Here is a 13,177-nt window from a genome sequence, read left to right as displayed (position 1 = left end):
TATGCTACAAGTAAAATAACTCCACCTGCTTATGATCTTAGTCTGTATTGTTCCATATTTTTTCTAAGACCTTAATTTCCTTAGTTTCACAAAGAGATGCTGCAGTAGTTATTCTAATTGTAGACCTACAAATGTCACAGTTTTATTTTGCTCTTCTCAAAGCTGATTGTGGCACTTAAAACTATACCTATTCTAGTGCTAAATAAAAGAAAGGGGAAAACCTAGTAAGGAGGAGAAATTATTATTAGATATTTAGTATATTTTTAATAACGTCCAGTCTGTCTCGAATTTCTGGTTGAAATTTCCATTGAAGTAAATTAAAATTCTCCCTTTGACTTTCTGTTTCTTTTATCTTCTTTAAGAATACTTGTCCAAAATATCTAGCAATAGCCTTTGGCAGTGAGAACATAACTAGTCAGTGTTTGTGTGTTTCTAAAGGTTTCTTTGTTTTTAGAAGTTAAATAATTTGTATTCTGTTAAGCTCACTACACAGCTTCTTCAGACATGTTTTTCTAGTCATTTCCAAGCTTCAGCACATCTGCAATGCTCTGCTATAAATCATAACCCAAAATCCAGTCACAATGGAAATACAAGAATGTTAAAGGAATGTAATGGAAAATAATTCTAAAATATATTTATATGCCACTACACATTCATTGGACCAATGTAGGTCCAATGGGCCAGCATCTGTCAACCTCACCTATGTAGAAGTTTACTGATCACACATGAAGTGGGAAAAAGAACTTGAGGAAAAATTAAGGTTGAAAAAGACATTGCAAGAGAGTAATGTGTAGCAACTGTGAGAGCTTTCTTTAGGAAGAATTTAACACAGGTATTAAAAATAAGCAGGAGTGAGACAAAAATTGACCAAACTTTCCTGTTTGCTCTTAATTATAATATAAAGACTTGGAGAAAGAATTCTAGCACTGAACAATAATAAATAAATAAACAATCAAATATCTCTTTGTCCACTGTAAATTCTAGCATTCAACTGGAATTTGTCAAAGAACCTTAGTTGTCTTAGAAGTTTGGGGTGGGGTGGAGGGGAAAGGATTAGCTAACAGTTCTGGTGGAGAAGATATTTGTGAAAGATTGTTAACAAAGCATCAGAAGGATTTATATCTTTGGACATAAAGCAACAGTAATTTGTATGGAAAGAACATCTGTCTTAATGGGAGGATTTTTCTTTATTGCCCAGTGTCATGCTCCTTCCTATAAAGGATGTGTCATGAGCTGGCACCAGGGCCAGAGCTCTGGTGGAGATGGCTGCACTGGGATCTTCTGACAGGGACTCTTGATCCCTACACCATCAGAGACCAAGGTTCTCACACAAGTACGAGGTAAGCCTGAGTGTGTGTATCTTCACATCACCTCCCTAAAATAAAGAGATGGATACTGAGGCATGAAGACTGAGTGACTTGCTCAAAAGCATCAAAATGCCTTCTGGAGAGTGCTGAAAGGCTGTTGTTTAGCTCAGATCCTCAGTGGCCAGCCATCAGATTTATGTGTGCATTGCACTGAAGAGAGGCTGTAGCTGCAGCTAATCTGAATGCCAATGTGCTCCACAGAAGGCCTCAGACTCCCCTCTTCATCCAGACTGAGATATTCTTTATCAATTCTTTGTCCTTGAATCTGTTTTCCATCTCTCTGCCACCAGGTAAGCCCACCTGCACTTGGGAACTGGGAAGCCCAGTCACATCCTTTGAGAAACAGGCCTCTGTCACTTGAAACATGGAGTTATAACACAGCTCAAACCGGATTTACATCATGAATTTGAGATACAGGGGACAAAGACCTTCCAGCTTCCTTAAAGCAGTGCTGGAATAGAGATCTGACCTGTCTTTCTCAAGTGCTACAGTGATATCTCTGTTGCTGTTCCTTAAATGGGTGGTTGTTCTCAGCATGCAAATAGTTTCACCAAAATAAGCTGGGGCAATGCAAGCACTTAAGAACCCCGTACACAAGCTATGTTTCCCCCGTGGTTACATTTTCTTCAGTCACTGAAAATATTTGTTTTCTTTCCCTCCATGTTAGTTAAGTAATTGGGTTTCCTCTTCCCATATTCTGCACTGCTTCCACAAAAACACACCTGGGAACCCCATGTGGGATGTTATTTTTCTTCCTTTGGATATCTGTCAATCACACTAAGTCTTCAGCTTGTCCTTCAAATCCTGATAAACAAGAACTCAGCATTATAAAGTGGAAATCCATGTTTAAAAGGTACTTTCCAGTTTAACTTGCCCCATGGTGTTTCAGCTCAGGTTTCTCTGTCCTCTAATTTCTCCACTTTTTGGTGCTTTCTTCAAAGCTATGGAGAAACTATATGACTCACTATTCAAGAATAGAAACTTTTGAAGATTTAAGAGATATAGGGAATGTCTCATTGCAGACATGTATTTTAAACTGTTTCCTCAGAGTTAAGAAAAGAACTTAAAATACAGACACATGCACACACAAACATAATTTATAATGTTTGAATATCAAGCCTTATGTTTTATGCCAGGAATGTAGACTGGAGCAGAGAGATTACAAACTGGAATGTGTGACTAAAAATACACATACAGACGGGAGGGTATTAGAATCTGTGTTGCTTATTTCAGAACAGATGGAGACTATTCTGTATTACAACCATTATTTGGGGAAAGCACTAAGCTGTGCAATTCCCAAACTTCAGTGTAACTACAACAAAGCAGGCAGTATTTTTTGTGTCAGTAATCAGATGGTTTTAGAGGAAATACATTTTTTAAAAATGCAGCTGAATCATATAAATAGTTCTGTTGATTTCTCACAGGTGCCTAAGCTTTGGCAAAACAAGTACCTTAATCACTAGTTCATTCCTTGTACTCAATAAGACAGTCTAATCTACTCTGGCTTTTAAAACTCTCTTTTAAACCACTGTACCCTGACTCAGAGTTTTCTTATTAGTATTGCAGGGTGATTTTAGGGCACTCAAGCTGGTATGATTACATTAAGATGCAAAAATCTCACAAATACTCAGTTGGCCAAATGTCATGGAAAACTTCCTAGTAATTAACTTATTTTTGATTATCAAATAATTCCTCATTGGAGGAAATGGGAACATCAGCTCTTGGGACTAGTTCGTCATGAGACTAAGATAAATTATATAGTAGGTTACTACTCACTCTAATTTCAGTGATATACCAGTTACAGCTTGAAACTGAGTTTCAGTGCAGAGTTCTGTAGAAATATTTGAATTCTAAAGATTTTTACAATGATCTCAGACAATAGCAGAATGAAGAAGACAAATTTGTTTTGGCCTAAATCAATGAAGGAAAAGGTTGTAGGAGGTCTTAGTAGGGTGGATGTTGGTCTCTTCTTCCAACAAGTTACGGGATGATATGAAATGGCCTGAAGTAGCTCCAGGGGAAGTTTAGGTTGGATATTAGGAAAGTTTTCTTCTCTGAAAAGGTCATCAAGCATTGGAACCAGCTGCCCAGGGAAGTGACAGAGTCACCCTCCTGGAGATAGCTACAAGAGATGCAGATGTCACACTCAGGGGTGTAGTTAGGGGTGGAAAGTGGTACTACATTAACTGCTGGACTTGATCTTCAATTCTTTCCCATCCTAAACTATTCTATGATTCTATTGTCAGGAGAGGAGAAATGGCTTTTACTGCAAACTTAATAAACAGCACAGAAGAGGCATTAAGATAGGTTTGTTCAGGGGTTTTCCATTAATCAAACCTATTTTAAAAGCCAGTAGAAGTTGCCCTGTCAAGGATTTACTCTCTAGGCTTTCTGGTTTGCAATATTTTTTTAGTTAAAATAAATATGCCTTGGTTATTTAATATATTCCCATTATTGATATTATATTAAAAAAAAAAGAAAATTGTGTTTGAAAATAATGAATATAATTGGTTAGTAGCTTTTACAATATGACTGATCTTGAAGTTTCTTTATGAATAGGTCAGCTTAATCATATACTGGAAATATCTTTAATATTTAATAAACCTTACCCTAAACAACAATCTAAAAATGTACAAACATAAATTATATATCTCAAAGGAAATATTTTCTTTTTATTGTAAATTCCATACAACTATTTTTATTAGGAAAGTAGAAGACAACACAAATAGAATTTACAAAGGCTAGACTTGTTTTTCAGTTTGCATCTGCCATGACTGTCTTATGATCTTCAAATATCAGAAGCATTTTACAAACAGTACCGTAGGCCATTTTCAACAGTTCAATGCAAAAATTAAATATGGGTAGTCGAATTTCTGAGTAAACCTCTGATTCTTCCTCTCCACTGGCTTGAAATTAAAGCAAATCCAAGATAGCAGGATGAAGTCAGTCCACAAAGAAGGACTCTTCACACATTTTCTGAGTTTGATAAGGGGGTACCCAGTCACATATTATCAGCCCACTGCCGTATCTAAGCTCAGGTAAATACCTTGCCAAATGAAATTTTCAGAGAAGAGGTGCAAGGAAACATTTCCACATCCCAGCTCCAAGACTGAGCCCTACAGGACTGCACATCTCTGAAGGAAACAAAAAGAATACTGCTGTCTCATCCTCGTTTTAATAAGAGACTCAATGACTTTCCCAAATATCATTGCATGTACATTTCTACATATTTACTGTATGAGGACACTGATGTATTGATTATTAGGTGAGATATTTATGCAGTAACAAGAGCTGCATTTGCTACCACTTCTTGCTCTCACCAGCTGCTCTATCTGTGCCTTGTCAGGATCTTACCAAGGGTTCTATCTTAGATTTTAACTCCACAAACTGTTTTATTAGCACTGTGTTTTTTAAGTTAAGATACTTCTGTGTCAAAAGAAAATACTATAGTTTCCATCCATAACCATGTTACCTCTATACCTTTCAGGAAGAAGTCATGCCTTTGTTGAAACATTTTTTTTTCTTTGCTATACAATATTTTATGCAGTGTACTTGTTCTGGCTTTTTTCTCCACAGGGAATTCCCAGTATAGAAGAAATTATTTGGACTTCAAAACTACCAAAGGGAGCTTATCACACCTACTTTTCTGTTAGTGCAAGGTCTGCTCTCAGCTCTTCAATTAAATGTTCTATAGTCAACCAAAACTTTATCTACTGCGCCTATATCATTATTTTTAAAAAATTAACTTTCAGCAATATTTCTGAAAGGTTATTGCCCCTTTCAGAAGCACATTAAAACTACTGAGGCAACCAGTTTCATATCAAAACATGCAGAGTAAATGAACTGCCCATATGAACGGAGTTTGCCATAGAACTGAAATTTTTCCTATCAAGTTACAGTGTCTCTTTTCCAAAATGGCTCTTCCAGCTTGTGTCTTTCCCATCCTGCTCCTTGGCAAGTACATGATAGAAGTAGTAATATAAAACAGTTCACAGGTATTTAGCATCTCTTTGCATTCACAGACTCAGCTGTAGTACTTGGGAAGGCAGTCTTGTTCCAGCTACTGCTGCAGACAGAGTGAGAAAATTAAGTTCTGCAGCTGATGGAAATGGTTGTTTGCCCTTTTGGGTACAAAGGAATAAGATAAGTGTTTCTCCCAGTTTTCCTTTCCCAGTGGAGTTTCCCATCTGAGACTTTTCCCAAAGTGAGGCGTTTTTTTACTGTCTTGTCATCAGCTCCTTCTTTATTTAAAGAAATTAATGGCTTATCAAAATTGATTGAAGCCCTTTGGGGCCTGTGTGGCTGAACATGCTGCCAGAATAGCTATTGAAATTCTGAGGCGGCTAAATTACCTGATGACAAGATTTCAGACAGTAACTGACTACACTGACACTCTGGTCTCCATGCAACCATAGTTTGTCCCCTCCCAAAAAACCAGTAAAGAGTACCCAAGTGGTTACTAATAGAGCAATAGTCTATGCACCTGTCAGATATAAGGAATACAGGACATGGGAGTTATTACAGAAGGCAAAAAAATTCCTAGCTGTTCTCTTAGGGTAGAATGAAACAAAACCTAGACATGCTGTGCAAGTGCCCCCTATGCCCTGATATGTTTGTTCATCACTTTCTCAACCCCTGTAGCTGCTGGCTGCTTATGTCAGACTTTCTCCCTGGATATTTTAACCTTCCTCAGAGTGGACAACTGAATCCTTTGGCTGGGATGACATTCCCATCCCACAGCAGCCCAGTGAGGAAGTGATGAACTTCCCCTCAGCAGCACTCACAGGCTTTGCAGAGAAGTGGTATTTTTCCTCTGCAATACTTCCTCCAGCTGTCAGGATCAGTGCATTAAAGCACAACTGCCATGACCCTGGCAGCACACCCAAAGAGGTTTGTGAAATCATGAGAACCAGAAAGTTTTGAGGAACAGACTGAACAAACATCTGTTGGGGACTCTTGAGGTTACACTGAACCTCTCAGTGTGGGTGGTCACTGAAGACCCATTGTCATGCAGACAATGCTCTCTCAAGTGCCATTCACATTCCACTTTTTGAGATTCCCTGATACTTGTATAAAAATACAGTCAAAAGAAGACCAGGATCACACTGAAAACAATAAAGCCTAAGGTGTTAAACAGAAATTGGATCTGTCCAGCCATTCTCCTGTAAAGTCAAAAAAACTGTTCAACCTTGAGCCAATCTCTGCTCCTGGGGGACAAAGTGTAAGGTCTAAGAATTAAAGGTCACAGGTATGGACTGTCTTCTGCCAAGAGATTGCTAAAATCATCTTCTGTTTGTGTTCTGAGGGCAACTCTCTGCTGAAATGATGAAATGGGATGTAAAATTTGCTTTATGCTATACCACTAGATGGCAAACTGGCAGTGTGATACACTCCAGACTGCCTATCACAGGCATCTCTGATTAGGCATGTTGTGAAAAATGCAGGCCCATCTGCATGCAAATTAACAGAGGCTTGATGATATAGAACGTAGACTACTTCAACTTCCATGTTATTCATGAGATTTTTAAGCCTGGACAACATGGATCTTATTGAAATCATTCAAGGTTTCTAGGGCAAAGTGTAAACAGAGCCTTTCCTTTCCCTTTTTAACTCCCAATGCTGGGACTAAGCACAGCTGAGTGTCAGACAACACAGTAGTGGCTTCATCTGGAGATAAGTCTGGAACAAGACTGTCACAAAGCCCTAGGAGAGGGGCTATTCCACAAGACTGAGACCTGTGGAAGTACTTCAGGAGTGCAGTCAGACTCTTTCCAGTGTGTACATTTTGTAGAGGCACTATCTTCTAGCAGTCAGCACTCAATCAGAATAAAATATCATTATTTATATAACATTATGAATGTGCAAATATTTTTTCAAATCTAAGAGACCCAAGAGCAGCTGCAAGTAAAGAAACATTATTTAACATTTTATTCCCTCTTCACCATACACCAGCCAGAACTTGTGATCAAAGCTGCTGGAGAATCATATAAATTGGCCTTCTGATCCCTTCAAAGATTTTTTTACAATAAATCCAGGAAGATGTCTTCTCTGTACCTCTGGCCATGGAACTGGAGGAGTAGTTGCCCCGTTTGCCATTGGGATCAGGAACAGCTGTGGGAACAAGCTTGACAGGGTTTGCAGATTTCTGCCATTGAAGTTGCTGCTGCTGTTGCTTTGTCTGCCTTCCTATGGAAGTCTGCAGGGGCAGAGCAAATTTAGAAAAGTACATTAAGGAGAGGGGGGAAAAGGCACCAAAAAATCTCCCAAGAGCTCCCAGTCTTTTCCCCAATGCTAAAACGAAGTCATCTAAGGATGTAATTGCTAACAGCTGGTTTTCCAGCTCAGAAAATCTCTTAAGTTACAGAATAAGCACTGAAAATGCAAAATGCTCTGTAAGGCTGCTAAAATGTATGGAAAATTCGTAAGAGAGAGTGTGCCCACTCCAGCCAAAATACAACCATGTCATGACTCAAGGGCCAAACAGAAATGTGTGCTGGGAGAGATGCAAGACCCTTCACTTTCTTGGACATATTTAGTCCCTTGCATTTGCTTTATATAAGATGATTATGGAATCAAGTATTTTCTTGAATACAAGTGAGGATCTGCAAACTATGGACAAAGAAGTTTTGCTTTCCTTTGCACCAGAGAGTCAAAACCCAGAGAGCACTCCTCTTGTCATTGCTCCCAGCCTGTTTTTTCCATAACCATCAGACCCAAACACTTCCTGAGCTCTCTCAGGGCCATGGCTACAAATAAATCCTTTTCAGGCTCTTGCCTGATGCCAGTTGACAGAAACAGCAGTTAATCCCCAATTTTTAATCTAATTACAAACTCCTGCACTAACCCCAGTGCCCATGTGTCTCAGCATCTGTCCAGACTTTTGTACAGTGCTGTTTTTAGGAACTAATTTCCTTCATTTTAGCTGTCATCAAACAGACAGGGAATCAAGATCTCCTTTTGCAGGACAGCATTTGTCTCAGGCAAGAATCCTACCCCCAGCATTCACAAATTGCCCTATGGCTCTTTTCATAACAGCAAATTAAAATATTCTGTATTATCATTGTTGTTGATAAAATTATTATTCATTTTGGAAGTACTTATTTCTATTTTCATTCTATTTACATCTGGAAGATCCAGGGAAAAACAATAGATATGCACCGAAGTTTTTGGGTATATAACTTTATTTTTTGATCTATAGCAGTATTTGGAGTGCAAGAGAACTGCTTAGAAGTCACAGACCTTCCTTGTAATACATTTTATTATGCTTAGACTCTGTATTTATGTCTTAAATCATTGAGACTAAGTCTCACACTCTAGAATAAATATTTTTATAATGTCTTCTATTGTGTAGAGTACATGCCTAAAGTGTTGAATTCACCAGGTGTGTAAACTCACTGAAGGCTGTTCTGGGTAGCCCCCACTGCCTATTTTACCTAAGCTTGAGCTCTGGAAGGGGAAGGCTGTAAGGACTGGGAGGCCCATGGGATATGGCACATGGGACAATGGTCAGAGTTTGGAGAAACAACACCACAGTTCCCCTCTGCCTCCAGCCAGCAGAAGCAGTTGTTCCAATAATCTTTGCCCTCTCCACTTTGCACCTGTTCTCAGCCCTCTGGTTTGCTCCTGTCCCTTTCTTTTCAGTAACAGAAGCACCTTAGGCTCTGCCAGGCTCCTGTTCACCACCTCTGAGACAGTAAAATCACTGTTTAATGCATTTTGGGAGAGCACTGGAGCTGACTCAAGCTGTCACATATACACCAATAGCAGACAGCATTAACCGAGCTTCAGGTGCCGTTCTGAAAGCAATGTGATTATAACAGCTTTAAAAGACAGGACAGTCTGTAATTAGCAGAGGGCTTTTCCTGGTAATTACATTAACCTTTAGTTGAATGCTACTCAACCCATCACAGTGTTATTTTTATGGTCCCCTACCAAAGTATGCCTCTGTAGGATTGTGAACCTGTCTCAGGGAGTGGAAAATTCCACATCTTTGCAGATATCCTACAAGGGCCTTGCTTCAGTGGAGTGCCACCCCGCGCTGCGCCTGTAACGTTTACAAACAATGACCTCGCTGGCTGGAGGGAATCCAGCCCTGATAGTGGCACTTTCAGCCATTCTTTCCTTGTGCCATGAATGAAGAATGAAAAATGCAGCTATTCACGGAAGCAGCTTTGTCTGATAGTAATGACCTGGGTACTAATGTAACAGTTTGTCACACGATATGTTCTGTATATTGTTTTATCCCATAGTGTTTGTTTGCCTCTGTGTTTTCCAAGTACAGAACTGCATAAAGTATTCAACAGAACTGTAGACATTCAGAGAAAACAGGGGCCATGTCTATAACAAAAAACAACTAAGCTGGATAAATATGCAAACATTCCTCATAAAAATCCAATTAAGAGATTAGCTGCACAAATACACAAAAGTTCATGGGAGGTGATTTGGCACTACAGATTCTTCCTTTGCTCATTTCATCTGATTAAGTTCGTTCCATATAATTGTCTACAGTCTACAGTGCAGTAAAATACCACTGTAACTTAGCTTAGTCCAGGTACAAGTTAAAATTTCATAAATGCACTTATGAAAACAGAATACAGTACTATCTCAGAACAAGCTGAATGATCAAAGCATGAGAAAAGTTATTTTTATTAAAAATAAAATTTGAAGAGAGAAACTTTTGTAAAATTTTGTCTGGTTTCCTTTCAGAATTATTAGAATTATAATCCTGATGCAGATCTCTGAGTAAGAGAAGGGAATATCAACTGAAATAGTCCTGTAAACTGCTGAGAATAGAAGCAATCCTTGCTCATTCAGATCACCAAGCTCTGGGGACACTCTCTGAGTCATCTAGGCCTTAGTTGCCTGCCAGGTAAATGGGTCTTCCCATTATAATGTCTTTCTTTCCCCCAGCCTCCTTTTGTGTTCAGACCAAAATATTCTTGGGGCAGCAAATTAGTCAGGTTGAGTTCTTGGCATAACTTCCATGTGCCAGCATAACCCTGTGATAGCTGTGTCAAAATAAAAAGGAGGATTCTCCCTAATGTTCATACCAGCATCATTCTGTCTCTGTTTTATCTTTGTTTTACAAATGCCCATGTTTTGGAAGTCTCCCATTCTAGGTGTGCAATATGTTCCTTCTTGAAACCCAGGTTGCCCATTCCTGGCACCCAGAGCTGAATATAGAGGTTCAGATGCTGACAGGGGATGGAAAGATGGGCAGTTGCACACCGAACTGGGGGCTCCTCTGAAAACTAGGATACAGAGACTGAGCAAGGTGATGCACCTGGTCATGTTCCTGCTTAATTTCTCAGCACAACTCAGGACTTTTTCCATGCAGCCACTTAGTTCATTATTAAAAAAAAGATTTTTAGTAATGCATTCCAGTAGTGATAGTATTCCTTCTCTACTAACTTCTGTTTCTCCACTAGCTGGTTCTTTGGAATGCCATCTACCTTTTCTTCAACTGAACGGACATTTCAGTTAAATGTCCCTCTTTTATTAATATTTTTTATCTATTTTTTAACCTGTAATTTGAAGTCTGCCTGGATGCCTTCAAAATTAATTATAAATAATTCCTATTTTCTCCATTCAGTGCTTAGCATCTTTCAAAGTGACAGAAATATGGTAATCGAAGGTGTAGTACCTCTGTCTCCCATAACATGTTAGGCTCAAGAAAACATGATAATTTATCAGTGGATGTCATCTAATAGCAGATCCTGAAGTCAGCTTTCTAAATTCATGTATACTGGGGAGGATTAGGCACTTCTAGAGAATGACTCAACTCTGCTGTGTTGGACATCTACACTAATATTAGATGAATAGCATCCTTACATTTTAACGACTATAAAAGGAGTCTGGATGAGTAGTTTACAGTCATCTTCATCGTGGAAATCCAGAATTTACTAACTTGAATCCCATGCTGAATATCCTAGGTTCTGGTAATTTTAGGAACCTACCTACTCTTAGAATGTAAGAAGACCCATAATGCAATACAAAAATCTGAGATTATTCAGCGACTTTTCCAAATATTTTTCTTATTAACAAGCCACAAACTCATAGCCTTCTGCTTCAAACTTCTGATGAGCTCAACACTTGAAAGCTGCATTAGGGCAGTTCTTCCTGCTATGCAGTCACACACCTCAAGACAAAAATGATCTTCTACTGCTTTACTGTCTGAGACAAAAAAGGCCATTTTGTGCTAGTATGACTACATGGTAGAGAAGGAGAAAACTCTGGGGGGTGCCCACACAGTGGTATACCCAGGTCATGGGATGACAGCTTCCATCTGGAGAACTTATATCCTACCTTTCTACAAACTGACTGTTTTCTCCACCAGCCTGGTTATGTAGACAGGTGTTCTCTGAGTTTTAGTCCCACAGATAACCCCTTCCAGAGGCAACAGAGAGAAGTAGAATTCTACAGACACCAAGTCAGAATATTTAAATAATAGTCCCTTCTGGGACTCTAACTTGGTCTTTCCCAGACTCTGGATGGAGGGGGAGGACATTAACTCCCTGAGGCTGAAGGTGGTTTCTCATCTCTGTGGGAAAAGGTCCTTGAAACAGGAGCAGTCTGTGTTGGATTTATCAGTGTTGTGTCTCCCAAAGCAGAGCCCCAGAGCTCTGCAGCCCTCATCTCAGCTGCTGTCTAGGACAAAAGAGCAAGAGTGAGCTGTCATCAACAGCTGAGAGCAGAACCAGAATGACCAATAACTTGTCACCTAAATCTTCTGGCACTGGAGAAATGGTCTTCATATGGTGAACCCCACCCACCATTTTCTGAAGTCTGAACCCTTTTAGAAGGGTTTTGGTGAATATTATGTCTTTCCCAACAGTGTATTTAATCAGATCATTTTTCAAAGTTAAAATACCTCAAATTAGCTGAAGGTTAGATCAGGTAGATAGATAAAGCACTTTAATTTCTCAAAAATGCTTTCTCATAAGAAACAATTTGAATCCACAGCACTTAGATTAAAATCTGGAATTTCCAAAGCAGATACAAATTAATCTGTGGCGCTGATAATTACCTATTTAATGTTCTCCTGGAATTTAGTAAAGAAGTTTATATTTATTTTCTGTCTTTATATGAAAATGGCAAATCTTCACCCAAAGCAACAGCACAGAAAGCCACCAAAGACCCTATGTTTGCAGTCTCTATGAAATACTACAGGATATACATTGCCAGGTCAACAACAATTGCAAGGCTGGAGACACGGTATTGTGATATCCCTCATGTGCCATCTCTACAAAAGTTTAGTTATGACTGTGAAGGGCATCAGACTTCATAGCTTATCTATAACATCATGCATAAATAACTGCACAGCTAGAAGAGGGCTAAATTTGGGCCTGAGGGAGCAACAGGAAATTATTTCAGATAGATGTGGCTGATAACAATAAATCTTCACATAAGGTCCATACAAGGTCCCTTGTCTTTCCCTTCATCTTTTTAAGAAGTAAGAAAATATAATGTTCTAACCCCTAACAGTTCCAGGAGTAAATGGAGTTCTAACACAAATGCCTATTTTGACTTTGTTCTCAAATTTAACTTCAAACACACATGGAAGAGCACCACAGTTTCACCAAGCTTTTTACATGTAAAAATCAGGAAATTTACATTGAGATCATAAAATAAATGCCATGATTCCACTTAACAGTCACAGGGATACAAACTTTATCTCCAGTGGTATGTCAAAAAGATTAAAAACCTTTTTCTGTAGGTCCTAGTTGTTCAAGCCATGTCAGGGAGCACTAAAATTTTACAGCCTTGTTTAAAATCCAGTATCACTACTGCCTTTGGTTAATTTTCAGAAC

The sequence above is a fragment of the Serinus canaria genome, chromosome 1A, assembly GCF_022539315.1.
Source record: "Serinus canaria isolate serCan28SL12 chromosome 1A, serCan2020, whole genome shotgun sequence".
Lineage (NCBI taxonomy): Eukaryota > Metazoa > Chordata > Aves > Passeriformes > Fringillidae > Serinus > Serinus canaria.
Note: the sequence above shows the minus strand (reverse complement) of the source record.